Here is a 13,651-nt window from a genome sequence, read left to right on the forward strand (position 1 = left end):
TTACCTTGTTTGACCTCCCCAAATGCATCACCTCACACTTCTTTGGGTTGAATTCCATTTGCCACTCTTCTGCTCATCTGACCAGACAATCAATATCTTCCTGCAGCCTACAGCTATCCTCTTCGCTATCTACCACGTGGCCAATCTTTGTGTCGTCTGCAAACATTTTGATTATGCCACCTACATTTACGTCCAAGTTGTTAATATATACCGCAAAAAGCAGGGGACCCAGTACTGAGCCCTGCAGAACACCACTGGAAACAGGCCTCCAGTCACAAAAACACCCATCAACAATTACACTTTGTTTCCTGCGACTGAGCCAATTTTGTATCCACCTTGTTGCATTTCCCTGGATCCCATGGGATTTTATTTTTTTTAACCAGTCTGCCATGTGGGACCTTGTCAAAAGCCTTGCTAAAATCCATGTAGATCACATCAACTGCACTATCTTCCTTGTTACTTCTTCAAAAAATTCGATCAAGTTGGTCAAACAAGATCTTCCCTTAACAAATCCGCGCTGACTATCCTTAATTAACCTGTGCCTTTCTAAGTGACAGAATAAACTGTCTCTCAAAATAGATTCCAATAATTTGCCCACTACTGAGGTTAGACTGACTGGCCTGTAATTACTCGGTCTATCCCTTGGTCCCTTTTTAAACAAAAGTACAACGTTAGCAGTTCTTCAATCCTCTGGCACCACACCTGTATCCATTGAGGACTGGAAAATGATTGTCAGGCCTTCCGCTATGTCCACTCTTGCTTCTTTTAACAGCCTGGGGTACATTTCATCTGGCCCTGGTGACTTATCAACTTTTAAGGATGCTAATCCCATTAGTACTTCCTCTCTCCCTCTGTTTATCACATCCAATACTTCACACTCCTCCTCCTTAACTGCAATATCTGCATCATCCCCCTCTTTTGTGAAGACAGAGGCAAAGTATTCATTCAGAACCATATCAACATCTTCCTTTTTCATCTTTTATGGGCCCTACTCTCTCCTTAGTTATACTCTTACTCTTAATGTATTGATACAACATCTTTGGGTTCACCTTAATTTTGTTTGCCAATATTTTTCATGCCCTCTCTTTGCTTTCCTAATTTCCTTTTTGCTTTCACCTCTCCACTTTCTATACTCCTTTCGGATATGGGATCTTGGACTTCATAAATAGAGGCATAGAGTACAGAAGCAGGGAAGTTGTGCTGAGCCTTTATAAAGCTCTGATTGGGCCCCAACTTCCAGTTGCTTCCGGTTCTGGAGACCACACTTGAGGATGGATGTGAGGGTCCTTGAGAGGCTGCAGAGGAGATTTACTAGAATGGTTCCAGAATTGGGGGATTTTAGTTACAAGGTTAAGTTGGAAAAGCTGTGTTTGTTCTCCTAGGAGCAAAGGAGATTGAGGGGAGATTTGATAGAGGTGTACAAGATTATGACAGGTTTAGATAAGTTAGACAAGGAAAGACTGTTCCCATTAACTGATGGTACAAAGACTAGAAGACACAGATTGAAGGTTTTGGGCAAGAGATGCAGGGGGAATGTGAGGAAGAACGTTTTTATGCAGCGAGTGGTAATGACCTGGAACGCGCTGCCCAGGAGGGTGGTGAAAGTGGAAACAAGCAATGATTTCAAAAGGAAACTGGATGGGCACTTGAAGGAAATAAACTTGCAGGGCTACCAGGATCGAGCGGGGGAATGGGACTGACTGGATTGCTCTGTGGAGAGCTGGCATGGACTTGATGGGCCAAACAGCCTCTTTCTGTGACATAAATGACTCTGACTCTATGCTGGGGACCATTCCTTTTGGTCCAAGGCATCGCCGGACTCACAGCCCATCTCCTGCTCATTGCTGCTCTGCTACATTCAATGTCTTGATGTCATTCCAGTTGACTTCAGGCTGGAGACAAATGTGAAAATTGTCCTGGCCTTGCTTCCTTTCGGACTTCTGGGTGTGCCTCCGCTTGGTATAGAAGTGTAGCAGTCGAGACAAATACCCTGAAAACTTTACGAAACAACTGGATGGTGAAGTGGGGAAATGGTAGGCTATTTCTGAATGGATGAATTCAGATGGGACGAATGGCCTTCCTCATTGAGAATTATGCTGTGACGTTGAAAATTTCTGGGACTTGAGGAAGGTTATCATCGCTGTACTATCTGTAGAGAATCATAGATACTTCTGTGTGTTTACGATTTCCCTACCAATAGCAAAATGTGAGGCCAATGTTCCTGATCTTTCCCCCCCCCCCCTCCACAAGGAAAATCCATTGTCCTTTACATTGCCCTGATATTTTCCAGGCTGCTACTGAGGGGCAGTTCCTGTACATGCAATAGCCCCAAAGTACTTAATTAAATGAGATGGGAGAGGGTGTTCCCAATCCAACTGTCTCATGTTTCTTCGGATTGTCCAGCCAGGTGCCCAGACATGGAGATCTTGAGAAATATGGACTTCCTTCGATAACTCCCCTGATCAGGAGATCGGGGGTGGGGAGGGGGCAAGCTGTAAGGCCAGAAGATAGGGAACAGAGTGTTTTGAAAGAACTGGATAGATTTGCAGGGCAGCTCCAACAGCAGTTCCAAGGTCAGTGACTGGGCCTGGTTTCCTGCCCAATTTCCTGGCACAATGCCCTGTCATGTTATTTGGTTGGCCCACCGACTTCCGGCACAGCTCACCCCTTCCAGGGGCCGTGCACTTCGGTCATGCTGTCCAACACTTGGCCAGAGGAGAGCGAGGAAGTTCAGCCATGAAATCTACCTCTTGTGAAAAAGTACTAAGTAAACTTCTTTTTTATTCCAGTTAGGCCTGGTAGTTTCTGTGAAAGTATTTCTGTAGTTACGCACTTCCATTCGTACATTTTTACAGCCTAATACCAGACAAAAGAGTCCAAATTTCTGTGATAATGTTTAAGAATGTAATGAATGCTGGCATCAGTTTGTTCGGTTAGATGGAGGAGGATTAACTGTAATCATGTCATAAAGAGAAAGACAGATGTGTTTTGCTAAAAGGGTACAACTGTTGGTCTTTTGAGCTTCTGCAAAAGCAAAAAACAAATCCTATAACTTTCTCAGGAGGCACCAACTTGTCTATCAACAAAAGGATTAGGAGGAAAATCCATTAAACTCACAAACATTTACAGCGGTTATCCTTCCACACCATTTTTCACTTTCCATCATAGAGTTTCTTCACGCATTTGCTGAATCTAAGCTGCTCTTCAATCAATAGGCAGTAAAATTGTTCAGGCCTGGCACCAGAAAATTGGGTAAATATTTGATGCGGAGGAGAATACAGGATTAGTTATCCCCCTCTCTTTAGATCAAATGGAAACAGTCCATCATCACCTTCCCCCCAGCATGCTCAACAATTCTCTACCCTCCACCAGTTCCTTCAACAACCAGCACTAGAACACCCTAGACCACCTCACTCTTAACACCTCTTTTTTTTTTAAATTTGTTCATGGGATGCAGGCATCACTGGCTAGGTCAGCATTTATTGCCCATCCTTAATTGCCCATGAACTAAGTGGGTGGCTACACCATCTCAGAGGATGTTTAAGAGTAAACCACATTGCTGCAGATCTAGAGTTACATGTAGGCCAGACCAGGTAAGGATGGCAGATTTCCTTCCCTTAAGAACATTAGTGGACCAGATGGGGTTTTACAATAATTGTTATATGGTTACCATTAGACTAGCTTTTTAATTCCAGATTTATTAATTAAATTCAAATCTTATTATCTGCCAAGGTGGGATTTAAACCCATGTCCCCAGAGCACTAGCCTGGGCCACTAGTACAGTGACATTACCACTAAACCACCACCTCTCAGTTGTTGCCTTCACACCATCGTCCATCTAGAATAAGAAAACAAAGATGGCACCCAAGACGAGTTGAAAATGCTTAGTCAAGGCAAGGCAAACACATCAAATAATCTCTAAGCACTGAAATGCCTTGGCAAGCCATTAACCACAAATGCACAGTGATCTTAATGATTCAAATTTCCGCTGGTGAGTGTAACTTTAAATAATTCTTCCAGTCATATCAGTAAGTTTCTAAGGCCGATCCTGTGAGGTTTTACTTCCATTCCGCCTGCTTGAAATAACATCATGGTCCCAATGGCATCATGGTTTGAATATATTCATTAGACACCCACACTGGTGGGTGCACATTCCTGACCTCAGTCAGTGGCACAGTTAAAATTGCGCTCAGTGTTTGCAGGAATAATGAGTCAGTAAATTGTCTCCTGCGATTTTTAACCTGACCTACCCACCCTGTTACCATCTACTGGATGGGGTTAAAATTGAGATCATGATGTTGGAACCGAGAATGTAGGTGTACCAGACCAGGCTGTGCAGCAATTAGAGATAGTGGGGGAGAATTAGCAAAGCTTTTTTTAATAGCTATTCTCATGATGCATGTGTGCTGGCAAGGCTGTACTGGATGTCCATCTCTAGTTACCTTGGGAAAGTGTGCTGAATAGCCTTCATGGACTTTGTATTGAGTGACTCTTGATATCCCACTTGAAGTACAATCACATACTGTGAGCTAAAGTCACATGTAGGCTTGGTACCAGGAACACAACCAATAACCCAGTGGCAGATATGAATTTATAAAGGATTTAATTTGAAAAGGATTTGATCAATTTACAGGTTATTTCAGACTAATAAAGCTGAATAATGCAAGTGACTGCAGGATACCCCATGGATCTTTCATCTCACAATAGTCAATGTGCTCAGGAAGGGAATATTGCTTAGTTTGCCTGCCTACTGACACTGGTTTGAAACATTCACTACAAGGCTGAAAGAATGAGGCTGTGCCTCCACCCATATCCTCATAGAACATGAAACTGGGATGTCTGAACAGATCCTATCCTCCAGCCACAGGAGAGTCTCAAGAATCATTTGCATCTGCTGCATTCTGCACGACTTTACTATTAGAATTGGGGAGCTATGCAGCTGCAGACTTGGAAGATGAGCCACATCCCTGTATGCAGAGGAGGATGAGGAAGAAGGAGTCTTGGCACCAGCTGATGCTCCATCATGCTGGCTAGAGCAGAAAGGGCTTACTGGCCAGAGTTCTGATAAAGAACAACCTTATGCCTCATCATGAACAATCCTATAGCCATTTGTCCCATCCCCATCCCCTTGCCATCACTACTGCCCAACATGTTTGACCTCAACACCAACAGTCATAGGTTTTATTTGGGCAACATATTATCACCAAACATTGCAAGGAAGTTGCAATGAGTTTCTTTTTCCATTGTGTGTCCCTGTATTATTGTTTCAGTGCTTGACCCTGATGATAGTGTAAGGTGAGATAACCAGTCCCTAATCGCAAAATGTCAGCTCAGTGGAAAGACCTAGAGGAGTGACACGCCGCTGCTCCTCGGTGGGAGCTCTGTGACTCACCTGTGGTGAGTGCCCTGTTTTTGCTGCGTTGCGAGACAGCCCTGCCATTATTGGCAGCAGCTTGACATCTGCACTGATTGGTTGTTACCATCCAATCAATTGCTTCTTCTGCAGATCTTTAGGGAATGGGACTAGCTGGAAGGGCAGTAGGGTCATCACCCGATGAAAGTCAATGATTTTGCCCTGACCAACCATTAATTTGTATTTCTTTTTACATTGGGGACAAATGAACAGCTTCTTTAGTTAAAGAACTGTGGCTGGAGGTACAGGCCTGACTTTTTAAAGGCAACTTGATGCATTGATGTTGCTCTATTGCTTTGTTGAGGGTTTTTTAAATGTCAAACCATTGAGCTGCTTGTAATGCCAAGGATTACTGATTAGTGATTCCTTGATAGCTGGGAACACTGGCCAAGCCTCGCTTCTCAAAGTGTGGAATTATAACCAGCCTCTTCTTCTTGATCATCTTTGAAACCCGAGAGAAATGTTTCCTCAATTCTTTAGCAATGGCTTCCTTATCTTGCTACTGTTTTGCCCTGCAAGCAGTTGGAAGAATGCTGTTGATTTTATTGTACAGTTCTGCCTTTGAAATAGCAGACAAAAAATCCAGCTCTCAATGCGGAAGAATTGGCAGTACAGCACCTGACCTTCCATCTGATGGAAGCTAAATGGACATGCAGCTGCATTTGGTGGGTTCAAGGAGGGAACATAGGAACTGCAATAGGTCATTCACCCCTTCGAGCCTCTTCCTCCATTCCATTAGATCACTGCTGATCTATATCTTAACTCAATCTACCGGCAGTGATTCCATAACCCTTAATACCTTTGCCGAACAAAAATCTACCAATCTCAGTTTTGAAATTTGCAATTGACTTCCAGCCCAACGGCTTATTTGGGGGAAGAGAGTTTCCACTAGCCTTTGTGTGAAGAAGTGTTTCCTGACATCACCCGTGAAAAACTCAGCTCGAATTTTAAGGTTATGCCCCCTTGTTCTGGACTCCCTTACAAGAGGAAATAGTTTCTATCTAATGTTATCCAATTTGGCACTGCAGGCCACCCTTCCCACAGGACAACATTTATGGTAGCAGATTGTAAGAAGGTTCAACCACTGTGAACACTGCCTGCGGGACCTGAGACCAGGTGGAGAAGAAGACAGCAAGCAAAGGGATCTGATGAGGAAACAGTATCCAACTATACCATGCGTCTCACGGATGGCCCAAAGGTTGCTCGTGTCAAAGCTTAACCTATTCCTTCTCACCCTTGCCAAGCCCTCACGTGACCTTACAACCCATTCTTTGCATTTCATGTATACCCATGCTACAAGATGGCACACCTTCAAGATGCAATGTAGAAACAGAAACTTTGCCACGCTCACATGGGCTGGATGTTAAGAGCCCACTGCCGAACTCTCGGCAATGGTGTCAGCTGCCTGTGCGCAGGCGCTGGTGCCATTTTTAAAGGGCAGACAGCAACACCCACCCCCCCGCCACACATACACCCAAAATTAAATTTCTTATACCCCTTTCCCACCTCCCAATAACGATTACATTCACTACTTTCCCTTTCCCCCAAAAACACCTTTTACATCTGACCTTTCCCCCCCAAACAGCACAAAGTTTAAAGTTCAACCCTTCCCACCATCCGTTACACCCAATACATGCATTTGACACCGTTTCCCACGCCCCCCTCCGCACCAGTGTCACACCACCTTTCCCCAGATGGGGAATTGAAGGCCTGGGAGTGCTGGTCGCCGTGCTCAAAATCACAGCGGGCTCGCAAGCTTGGAGGTAAGTCTATGTAAATTTATTCATTTTATTTATTTGAATATTTTAATTGCGATCCCGTCGCCCAGCAGCAGGGGACTTGCCACGGAGCCTCGCTGATGCTGGGAGGATCGTGCCAGGCCTTCCCGGTGTTGAGGTCTATGGCGGGACTCATCTGGACCCATCTTCAGGTCCCTCCCCCACCTACCACCACCACGGATCACAACATCGAGGGCCTGGTAAAATCCAGCACACATCTTTCAAGGCCATAACACATTTTAGAGCAGCCCAAGTTGCATGGTGTACACTCACTTATTGACTTAGGGAGCATGCAAGTTGACCACATTTCAAGCAGTGTTCCAACATCTCAAGCAAGAGTTTGCTGCTGTAAAATCAGATGGCACAGTGAAGGCTCAATCCCAACCCGGAGAACAGCCGTCCTTGTCCAGTATCATGTGACATACCAAAGGTGCTGCGGCAACTTCTATGGACCAGCTACTTGGGTCATGATGGATCTCAGCTCCCACATCAGGTCCAGGCAGGAATACTCCTGATGAATCCTCTGGAAATCCTATTTGGCCTCCAGAGGATGAGAAATTCAGCTGGGTTTGTTCCACATTACAGTGAAACATTCTTGGCTGGGTAGCGGCAACAGGGGATAGAAAAGCGCCCTCAAATTCAGCCGGGCTTCACCCAATCTCCCTAAGATACTTCTGGTGGAAGACTGGGAGAATCTGACTGAAAAACCAGCAGACACCATACTCTGGTATGCTCAAGCATCATCTCTGAAGGTGCCTGTGATAAGTTATGGGTGTCTTCTTTCTTCCGTCATTTTCTTCTCATCCTACTTTAACTAACCGTGGGCATTTTTCACTGTACTTAGAGGCTTAAACTATGAATTAACAATTGCGATACAATTTATACTTCTACTCCTTTTCAATCAAACACTTAACTTTTCTTAACTTTCCATCTTTCACTCTTGACGTTTTCTTAGTTTTCAAAGATGCGATTCAAAGGCTCATTATAACTTCCTTTAACCTTCTGACCCATCCACAAACCTTTGGGTGGATGAGACGGGACCTTAAATACCTTGCATATGATCCAGGAAATCCCTCTTAAGGGGACATGACCATTAGTGATGAAGCACAATGATCATTTTAATCACATGCATCCTTTTCCAAGGTGTCATTCAACTGAACGTTCACATGTCAGCAATTTTAATTGCCAGATGGTAATTATTTTGACAAAATACAGGTCTCCAATTCCATTTTATGCTCCTTGCCACTTTGTTAGTGTCTAGATCATAATAAGAAAGACAGGTCTCTAAGTTCAATGCGTATTCTGGCTTCACCTTACGTTATTAACCTTATTGATCCAAGGAGTGTGACACATTAATCAATCTAATGCTCTGAAGATTTGGGGCAAGCTGGTAACAGTTATAAATGGAAAAATCAGGCAATACTGAGCTGTATAAATCTTTTCTCTGTGTTTAGTATGTACCAGCATGCAAACATCAAATTTTTCTTGAGTTTTCACCTGTTGGTGAAGAAGATAACTGACATCTATTCAAAGATGTTAAGCAATGTAATTGGAAAGCTAAGAACATGCCAAGCTATCTATAACTATATGGTCAATTAGTGAGCTGCTCTGAACCCCAGGCTAACGTCATGTAGTTGATGAAGCTCAGAAAGAAAACAGAGAGTCGGGCTGCTGGTCAAATAGAGAAATGAAGAAAAGGGCCAACATGAGAAATGAGACTGAGCTTCAGTGAATGTCGCTAACCATATACATAGTCAGCCTAGAATAATGCAGATGTGACAGATTGAAGGCGGATTTTAATTCTTCACACATACTACTGACACTCAGTCAGTTCTCAAACTCACAAACTTTCTTTGAGCAAGGTATAGAAATTGGTTACAAAAACAGAGTTAATGTTTCAGGTCTGTGACCTTTAATCAGAAATTGGCTACCTTCAAAAGAAGGCCCAAGAGTGGCAAAACATGGATGGACTCACATTGCCAAACTTTACACCCCATTTGAAAATTTGAAGAGTGTATTTCGCCTGCCCTGATGGCTAAGTGAATTTGTAACGTGCTCAAGGATTAGACCGAATCTTCTTCAGTTGATTATAGCTACTCCCTTTACCCAATGATCTCACAACTCTCTTCAGAAGGCAATAGAATAACCCTACACTAAATTTTGACGGAAGCTTCAACTGTAAAATGAAAATCGTTAACAATAGGACATGCAAATCAAAGCAGTAACACATCATATATTCTAACAGTGGTTACTAAGCTTAACTAGCTCCTGAGAAATCATGGGTTGATAAATAAATACCCTTAAATACTTTTAAATAACGCCGTTAAATTGAAAAGGAGAGACTAAACAAAACACAAGCACCTCCCTAACATACCCACTTCATGATACCAAGGCACCAGGCAGGCAACACACACCTGAATGTTCTCCATCTGCAATAACCCAAACTTGTCTGTACTTCTGAGTTTCGGAAACTCGCCTATTCCAGCATGTTCCTGCGCAGGCCTGCACCTGGAAACAGGGGTGGGAATGCAACAGGAATGGCTGCCTGCCATCATGGATGGTGTCCAAAGAACATAAACCCTTCCGGCATTGGAAAAAATGAGGGAGGGCCAGAAACTCCTTCTCCCATCTCTTTATCATGAGAGGTTGCCCTTAGACTGTGCCAATTATACATTCATGCATACCCAGCAGAAAACCCTGGAAATACCATGACAATATGAAGGGGTTGGTGTGGGGGTGGGGTGGGGGGGGGGTGGGTGGTGCGCAGGCATGATCATGGGTCTTTGTGCTTTTCTGCAGTACTTTGTACCCAAGGAATAATTGTTTTTCTTCCTCAAAGCATAGGGAAATCAATGTCAGGATGTTTGTATTTGAATTGAATGATTTGGTTCTCCTCCTGAAAACATCCACTAAAATTTGCAATAATTTAACCAAATGAGCTGGAACATTCTTCAGTGAGCAAGACTAGTTTTTAATCCTTTATGCACTGTGATAGAATTAAAAAATACAAAACCAAGCAAAAATTGCTACATTTTTGTCAAATACCCTGTTGTCCCCTTTTCCCTCACACTGCTTCTCTTTTCCCTCAAACTTATTTATTCTGTTAACAAGTGATTTTGTTTTATGTGACCTCTCTAACTCCATTCTAGCTCCTCTCAACTTTTATCAACTTTTTGAAGTTTGAAATTTTTTACTCCACTCTTTTTGCTGCCTCATGTGTTTACTGTCCTTGTGTTTAAACTTTCCAGATGAAGAGATTATAAGGCTGCTAGATGTGACCATGCCGATCTCTGATAGGAAAATTTAGTGCCAATAACATCTTGTTTCTGGCACTCAGAGGGTTATTACCTCGTTAAGCACAAAGCCTACCAAAAAAAGGACAAATTTGGTTGAGTGACTCAATCATTGACATTCAACATATCAGTGACAAGTTTGGTACAATCTAACTAGGTCTGGTACTATCTAATGAGGTTCAGTACTACCTAACAAGGTCGGGTACTATCTAACCAGGTCTGGTGCTAATTAACCAGATCTGGTACTACAGAACAAGTTCCAGTATTGCCTACTGAGATCTGGTACTATCTAACCTTGTCTGGAACTATCTAACCAAATCTGCTACCATTTAACCAGGTTTTTTTTAAGTCGTTCATGGGATGTGCGCCTCTCTGGCTAAGCCAGCATTTATTGCCCATCCCTAATTGCCCTTGAGAAGGTGGTGGTCAGCTGCCTTCTTGAACCGCTGCAGTCTTTGGGGTGTAGGTACACCCACAGTGCTGTTAGGAAGGGAGTTCCAGGGGTTTGACCCAGCGACAGTGAAGGAACGGTGATATAGTTCCAAGTCAAGATGGTGTGTGGCTTGGAGGGGAATTTGCAGGTGGTGGTGTTTCCATGCATCTGCTGCCCTTGTCCTTCTAGTTGGTAGAGGTCATGGGTTTGGAAGATGCTGTCTAAGGAGCCTTGGTGAGTTGCTGCAGTGCATCTTGTAGATGGTACACAGTGCTGCCACTCTTCGTCGGTGGTGGAGGGAGTGAATATTTGTGGATGGGGTGCTAATCAAGCAGGCTGCTTTGTCCTGGATGGTGTGGAGTTTCTTGAGTATTGTTGCACCCATCCAGGCAAGTGGAGAGTATTCCATCACACTCCTGACTTGTAGATGTGGACAGGCAGTGGGGAGTCAGAAGGTGAGTTACTCGCTGCAGAATTCCCAGCCTCTGACCTGCTCTTGTAACCACAGTATTTATGTTGCTGGTCCAGTTCAGTTTCTGCTCAATGGTGACCCCCAGGATGTTAATAGTTGAGGATTCAGCGATGGTAATGCCTTTGGACATCAAGGGGAGATGGTTAGTTTCTCTCTTGTGCAAGATGGTCATTGCTTTGCAACTGTGTGGCACGAATGTTACTTGCATAACATTGGGTACTACCTCATAAGGCCCACTAATGAGGTCCAGTATTACCTAACAAGGTCTGGTAATACCTAGCCAGGTCTAATACTCCTTAATAAAGTGCTTTGCTACCTAATGAGGTCTGGGACTATCCAATGAGGATGGGTACTACCTAAACAGCTCTGGTACTACCTAACCACTTTATGAGAAAAAAATCATTGTCTCAATGTTTAATATTTAATGCAATGCTTCAAATTAAATAAAGTAACAATGCCAAGACAAATCCAACATTTGGATTTAATTTCATGTTTTAACTTGATTCTGGGGAATTGAACCTCTGACGCGCCATTAATATTCAGCCAGCAATAAAAGATTGATGTCTTTGCATAGCTTTACACCTCCTAAAACAGGCTTAGTCCTGTCTAGTATCAACTGAGCGTGGAGGGCCGTGACTGTATCATGTTACTAAATGTTTTTGTGTGACAGCACGAGTTCCATTCAGTCCCATATCTGCTTATTATAAAAATATTCTTTCGAGTCTGGAAATTGTTGTCTGTGGTTTCACTGTGAGTTAGTTGAGGTTTCTAGGGAAATTTATTCTTTCTGGTTCATCCATGATTTTGCTGTTTCCAGTCTGCAGGTAGAATGGTTGAAATATTCTCCAACACAGTGGGCTAGACAATGACAATGAAATCCTAAATTAGCTATGAGCTGCAGGTAGGAGCCAGTTAAGCACTCAGAATAGCACCAGGGAGGCAAAGCTATCTGATTATTCAATAAATTGCAATCTGAGAGGAGCCAATGGAAAAGAATTTCCATGGGTGATTCTCCCAATTGCCCTCTGTAAGTGCAACCACAAATCGGTAAGATCGCTTGGAGAAACCTCTGGAGAGTTGGCACAGGCATGATGGGCTGAACAGCCTCCTTCTATGACCTGTTCCATGACTCTAAATGGCAGTTTTTAGCCATCCACGCCATTTCTTGATGTTCTGCCAGAGTGATGGTGGAACATCTGGAAATTCCTCACAGAAATTCTGGTAGAATTTTATTTTGTTCTGGGGGGGTGACTTTGGTAATGCCATAGTTATTGTCTATCCCTTGACACACAAAAATCCGTTGGGTCTTGGAGAAGGTAGGATTAGGCTGTAATATGGAGGGAGGTTCAAGGGGATGGTGAACACTAGGGAAGTAAAAAGACTTACCTGTGTGGGCCGCTCCTGACCCTGGCTCCGATGCCAGTGAGGTTGACCTGGAGGGGCAGCCACAGTTGTTTCTCTGCTCAGGCACTTGGGTGAAAAAGGTAGTTGTGCCATGGGAGCCTGATCTGCATATTTAAAGGAGCCCCACTGGTTTCCAGTGGGTGTCCTTCTTGCCTGCTCTGAAGAGTAGGTAAAAACCAACACCAGTGGGAATTGTGGGGTCATTCTTGGATGAGATCCCAGGTGATTTTAAAGGCCTGTCACATGGTTTCCAGAGGGCGGGGCTAAAAGCCCTCCTATAATTTAAAAATTGTTCTAATCTGTGTAAAGGCTAGTTTTGTACAAAAACACGGTGCACGCTGATTACTCTGATACAAAGCAAGAGGAACTGCAATGAGCTACTAATGCTTGAGTTTTGCCATGCCTCTCTGAGCACTTAGGTCAATTGAAAATAAATGCCGTCAGATTCTCTCTAAGCAAAATCTCAGTTAGGATTCAACCTTTCCTTGAGGCTGAAGCTGATAAAGTGCAAGTTGACGTATTCATAGCATTGGGAGCTCAGCCAAGTGTGGAAAGAGATTCCAAATGCTCTTCCTTCCAAAAGATCCATTTGCACCTGGTTAGCTTGTCAGTGCATCTGAATGAAAATTGTAAGGTCACTGGGTCTTGTATCTTAACGTGGCATTTTGTCACTGGGGCAGAAGAGGCATCCTACATGATTCAGAAGTAGTTAGGAGACCCCACCCTAAACTACTACAACTAAAACACAACTTGCATTTATTTGGTACTTTTTAAACATAAAAAAAACTTTCCAAGGCACTTGACAGGAGCATAATAAAAGAAAATGGATGTCAAGCCAAAAGGAGAAGATATAGGATG

This window comes from Heterodontus francisci, chromosome 37 (genome assembly GCF_036365525.1).
Source record: "Heterodontus francisci isolate sHetFra1 chromosome 37, sHetFra1.hap1, whole genome shotgun sequence".
Classification (NCBI taxonomy): Eukaryota; Metazoa; Chordata; class Chondrichthyes; order Heterodontiformes; family Heterodontidae; genus Heterodontus; species Heterodontus francisci.